This window comes from Nuphar pumila, chromosome 6 (assembly GCF_984573655.1).
Source record: "Nuphar pumila chromosome 6, dmNupPumi1.hap1.1, whole genome shotgun sequence".
NCBI lineage: Eukaryota > Viridiplantae > Streptophyta > Magnoliopsida > Nymphaeales > Nymphaeaceae > Nuphar > Nuphar pumila.
This window is the reverse complement of record NC_143254.1, coordinates 21,158,389-21,164,388: the sequence shown is the minus strand read 5'-3', so window position 1 is coordinate 21,164,388 and position 6,000 is coordinate 21,158,389.

The window sequence follows — 6,000 nt, the reverse complement described above, 5'->3', positions numbered from 1 at the left end:
GTCTCGATGCGCGTTTGGCACAAGCGAGTGACCTGTTGTCGACTTTAAACAATCTTGACTTTGGACATATAGCCCATTACAAGCCTCGTAACCTTCATGCTCAGATTGCGACGATGCTAGCAGAGAGATTTGGATAGGAGACGCAAACTTTTTATTTCTCATGGAGGAAGACACCCTGTTGGTGTTGGTAAAAAGATCCAACTTGGTTGGCTTAGAGAGACGCATGCATGCATGCAGCTCTAAGAGATCTGTTGGAACCCCTCAAGATTTTTGTCACAAGGTGTTGACATATATTTTGTTATTGCTTGGTAGGGTTCTGCTCCTTAATACTAATGACACCTTGATAGATGGAAGATTCTATCACTTTTGTTTAGCGTAATTATGATTATGATTTGTGTTATATTATCGCCGTGAATCTCAATCATTCTATCACTTTTGTTTAGCGTAATTATGATTATGATTTGTGTTATAATATCGCCGTGAATCTCAATCATTCTCTAACACACACAGTATGTGCTTGGAGCAAGTTGTGCTTGGGTCTTGGAGGTATGTCTCACTCACATTATTTTCTATGCTTTTCTATCTTTCCATGATGCATCATCCTTGAAACTTTTTTGTACAAATCTGGGGCCCTTTACATCCGAATCAGATATCAACCATTAACTGCCTTATGTTTGTTTATAATTTATAAGGTTAATCAAATATCTTTTGCAAATTACATCATGGCAACCAATCAGACAAAAATATGTACCCAATTGTTCTTGGTAAGGAAAAATCGTGTGACAAATTTAAAATTTGTCTCTTGGGAACTATCTGAAAATTTTCAGCAAATGTAAAATTTTAATGTAAAAGGGTGTGTTTGATTATCTCGGATCTAAGTTCCTATTTTTTAACTAGAGATCCTTGGATCTCTAGTCCGAAACACTACCCCAATCAGACCTTGAAACCCGTGGTTTTGGCCTAAAAAGTGTCGTTTGTATGGAGTTTGGATCAAGGTGTACTCAAACGCACCCCAAAAGGATAACGTGAATGTGACAATTTCTAAAAGACATAAAAATGAAAAAATTTAATATCGTGACAAAATCATGATATTTTAGAAATAGTCAATGTTTTGTAAATATCATGATTTTTCATCCGCCTTTAAAAAAAGATGAAAATTTCTAAATATCACGATATTTTCACTTTACAATGACTTACGCGGACCATGTCGCGGATCCAACACGGTTCGGACTCACTTGGTTCCGAAATCCGGACCTTCCACTCTTACTTTCAAATTTGAAAAAGTTTACCGTTACCGCCGACCCCTTAACGGTCCGCTTCCCCGTTCTCGCCAATCGCAGGGAAATGAAAACCCCTTATAAGAACGCAGAGAAAAACAAACGCAAAGTGGGAAGCTAATCGCCATCGAAGTCCATCCATCCATGGGACCTCGTGCTCGAAGGTCGACGGCCAAGGAGATCGAATCGAAACGCGAAAACGCGAAGCAAGAAGATCACACCCTCCACGAAGAAATCGGATGCGTTTCCGATTATTCTGATCTCTCAGATGGTTCGGAGGAAGACGACCCATCTTACGACGCTGCCGAAGAAGAAGATCGTTCGCGACTGTCTAAGATTTCCATTAAAAGATCGAGGTGATTTCCTTGGTAACTCAAAAAAGGGGAAGAAGAAAGGAAAAGAAAAGGAATTTCTTGGGAAATAATGATTTTTGTGCATTTTTCTTTTGATTTTGATCCTGTTTTTTGGGTTTTCTGAAGAAATCCGATCAGAAAAGATGATGATTCCGTGAGCGATGAAGAGGAATCGTGTGTTCCGGAGGTTTGCGTGCCGCCGTTGGATATGAAAGAGGAGAAATGCTTTGAGAAGGTTGAAAAGATCATTAATGGTGAGATGGGTTCCTTTTCATGTTTTTTTTTCTCATGAATTTTTATATTTGTATTATCCCTAAAAATATTAACTGCTTTTGGATTATTTTCATTGATTGAAAGACATTAAAAGTATATTAGTTTCTTTTTCCCCTTTTCTATGAACATTTCCTTTAAAAGTTTGAATTTGTTGAGGACACCACCACTAAATGTGAAAGACACGAAAATGCTTTGAGAAGGCTGAGAAAATTATTAATGGTGATTTTCTTTTTGTTTTTTGGGGGTTTTCCGAAACCTTTGAAGTTTACAAGCAATATCATCATCATTTGGATTAAAAGGCATCTTTTCATTGATTAAAAATAAAAAAGGTGAGCTTTATTGGAAATCTTTATAATTGCAAGCTCACTGACCTTGCTTTCTAACTTACAATTTCTTGTCCCACCTTTTTGGTTTGCTGTGCCACCAAAAAAAAAAAATCTATTTTGCAATTTTGTAGATACAGGTTAAAAGTTAAAACAGGATTCCTATTTTATGTTAGTTACTGTACTAATCTCGTTCTTCAATTCTTTCCTGAATAATTATCGTTGCTTCGATAATTCTCATTGTCATCATTTAAATGAAATGATAGCTTAATTTTGCATGTTTTAACTTGGTTGTTCTTATCAAATGTGGTTATCTTCTTAGTGATGAATCAAAGTCATTATGTTTAACTTTGTTTGTTATTTCAAATTGTAGATGGTGAGTTGGAGAAGCTAAAGGTGGATGAGTGCAAGATTTACTTGAGGGGAAATATGGGTTGAGGCTAACGGGTAAAAAGGATGTACTCATTGGTCGCATCAAGGAGCATCTGGAGTACGTTTTTGCCTTTCTTCCTTCATCAATTGATGGATGGTGTTTGGACATTATGTACAAGAGGAATTGTAATTCCTAACCGTAAACGCATTGTTAAGGTGTTTGCTTAATCTGAACTTGCACTTATATATTCTCTGATGCCTACTTGGTGAAAACATATATCAGGCATTTTTCATGTTCATATTATACTGTAAGTTTATGATAAAAAATCTAGGTTTTTTCTTTATTTAGTTCGAGTCAGATCATGTTTTCTGGTACGTATGCAATGATAAAATATAAATACAGCTACAGGTTCAGATTAATCGGAAAACACTTGCAACTGTGATTGTTGAAGTGGTTAGGACTTACCAATTCCTCATCCATATAAATTAGATTTTTTTTGGAACCTCAAAAAAAATCATCATATATAAAATTAACATGCAAAATTATAAAAAACAGAAAAGTGCTAATACTGCCATTATATGATAATAAATTATGATATCTTGCATTTAAAAATATCTTATTTTTTTCAAATCTCTCCTATATCTGTAATTATGGTAGCACAAGGCATCTAGTCGCCATCGAGATCCACTCATCTACGGCAGCTCGTACTCAAGGATCGACAGCCAACGAAATCGAATCCAAACACAAAAATGTGGATCAAGAAAATCATATCCATGATGAAGAAATCGAGTATATTTCGAGTGATGTTGATGTTTCAGATGGTCAGGAGAACGATGATCCGACTTCTGGAGTCGCCAGAGAAACAGCCAGTTTGGAACTATCTAAGTTTTCTATTAAAAAGGCCAGGTAATTTCTTTGATAACACAAAGAGAGATAGAGAGGAAAACAAAAGAAAGATTTTCTTGGGGAATTATAATTTTTATGTATTTTCCCTCTCTGATTCTGATCTTCTCATTTGGTTTTAATGAAGAATTTCGGGTCTCGACAACAGTTGTTCCGATAACGATGAAGAGGAATTGTATATTTCAGAGGTGAGCGTGCCACCATTGGATGTGAAAGAGGAGAAATGCTTTGAGAAGGTTGAGAAAATCATCAAAGGTGAGATGGGTGTTTTTTCATCTTTGTGTTTATCCCATGAATTGCTTATATTTTGCATTATCCCAACAAAGAATCACATTATTTGGATTGTTTTCATTGGTGAAAGAAATTAAAAATATGTGGTGCCTTTTTTTTCTTTCTTTTTCTATGAACATTTTATCAGGCTAAAAATGTGTAGACGTTTTAGGTTAGTCATCATAACAATCTCATATTTTATTTCTTTATTTAATTATTACTTCCAATATTCTCATTACCATCGTTTGGATGAAAATAAATATTTCATTGATTAAAAGAAATGATATTTTTTTTCTTTTCCTGCTTAGGAACTAGAAATTTGACTATAAAGTTTGAAGTAGGGAGAAAATAGCTCTCTTAAATATGCTTTCACTTTTGGGGATCAATCACTATAATCATTGTAAACTTTATTTGTTATTTTAAATTGTAGATGGTGCGCTGGACAAGCTGAAGGTGGATGAGTGCAAGATTTACTTGAGGAAGTATGGGTTGAGGCTAACGGGCACAAAGGATGTACTCATGGGTCGCATCAAGGAGCATCTGGAGTATGTTTATCTCTCTTCCTTTGATCAAATGATCAATTGTTTTGGACATTATGTACAAGAGGGAATTGCTAGGTTCTAGCCATTCTAACCGCTCACAAAAAATATAAATACAAATTTTTGCTTAATCTGAAGTTATGTTGTATTAGATCAGTATGTTTATCTCTGTAGCTTAGTGCAAAGTTGTATTAGATTAGTCATTTTCAGGTTCAAATGTCTTTTTTGAGGTAATTAATATGATCTGAAGTTAATATATTTGCTTAATCTGAAGTTAATATATTGCACTAAAACTTTATGATAAAAATTCAAGTTTTTCTTTAAATTAGTATAACATAATCATGTTTTTCATTATGTAAGCAATGACAAACACAGGTACAGGTTTAGATTAAGCAAAAAGTGCTTGCAACTATGATTTTTTAAAGTATATAGAATTAATGATATTTTAGTTTAATAAATTATCCCTCCAATGATAATACCCTGGAAACTGGGATATATATATAATTGGCAGGAACTATCTGATACTGCTTTACTAAGCTAAATTAACTGAATCTGGATGCCAGTAATGCATTTAGAATTAGACTTATCAGCTACTCCACCTGCAAAATCCCCATGCTCATCATCTTACTGTTTTTTTCCTAAATATGGCACATTTTTTTAGCCATAGTATAAGACTGGAACTAGGCTCAGGACTTGAAAATAGCCTTATTCTTTCGACTTTGGGCTGCATTTGAATTACAGTTGTTTTGCAGAACAGGAAGGAAAAAGTTTTCGTGCATTAAAATCTATTACTTTTTTACATATTCAATTATTTCAGGGTCAAGGATGGTGCTGGAGAGAAATTGTACCCGGAGTCTAGCTTTGTGTTGAATTGCAAAGGTATAAATGTTTAAATTTTCTAAAGAGAACCGTATATTTTGGAACTCTAATGCAAGTTTAGAAAGGTATCCATATCTGTTTTATAAGGTAGCCATGGAATCCTATAGCTATATCCCTGTATTCTGGTGATTGTTTAGTTGCTAGCATTTGTAGTGTCTTACACAAGGTCATGCATATGTGCAGGGGATGCTTGCACTGGCGATGTGGTGTTATTTGAACAGAATGTTTATGACATGTAATCATCTCTCTCTCTCTCTCTCTCTCTCTCTCTCTCTCTCTCTCTCTCTCTCTGCAAGCGCATGCTTTGTTCATGTGCATGTATCTTGCGTGTGCATTAAATGTAATTGATAGTTTCAAAAGCATAATTGTTAAGATCAAGTGATTGGGATCATAAGATGACAAGAGAGGAAAAAGAATCTTTTTGGCCTAGAAAGCTTGACATGCTCCTTAATCTCATATCTAGATCGCTTGATCTGAAGTTGTTGAATATGTTGGTTTTGTTTCAAAATTATTAGGTAAACCATAGCTTTGTATATTCTTTTCCTACATTGACCTAAGTTTGTGAGTTATTAAATCTTTCAAAAGTTTAGTCCCACATGATAGTGAGGAGTTGCATTTATGGGTAAGGCACATTAGGGGGCATATCAATTAAACTTTGAACTTTGGTCCTTAGCTTTGGATTTGGATTTTGGTTAGGTTCAGCCCGGCTTTGTTCAGTTTGATCTTGTTTTGACCTTTGATCATACTTGGGACAATTTTATCTTCAAGACCAAGACCGATCCCCATTAACTTTTGACTGATCCTTTAATG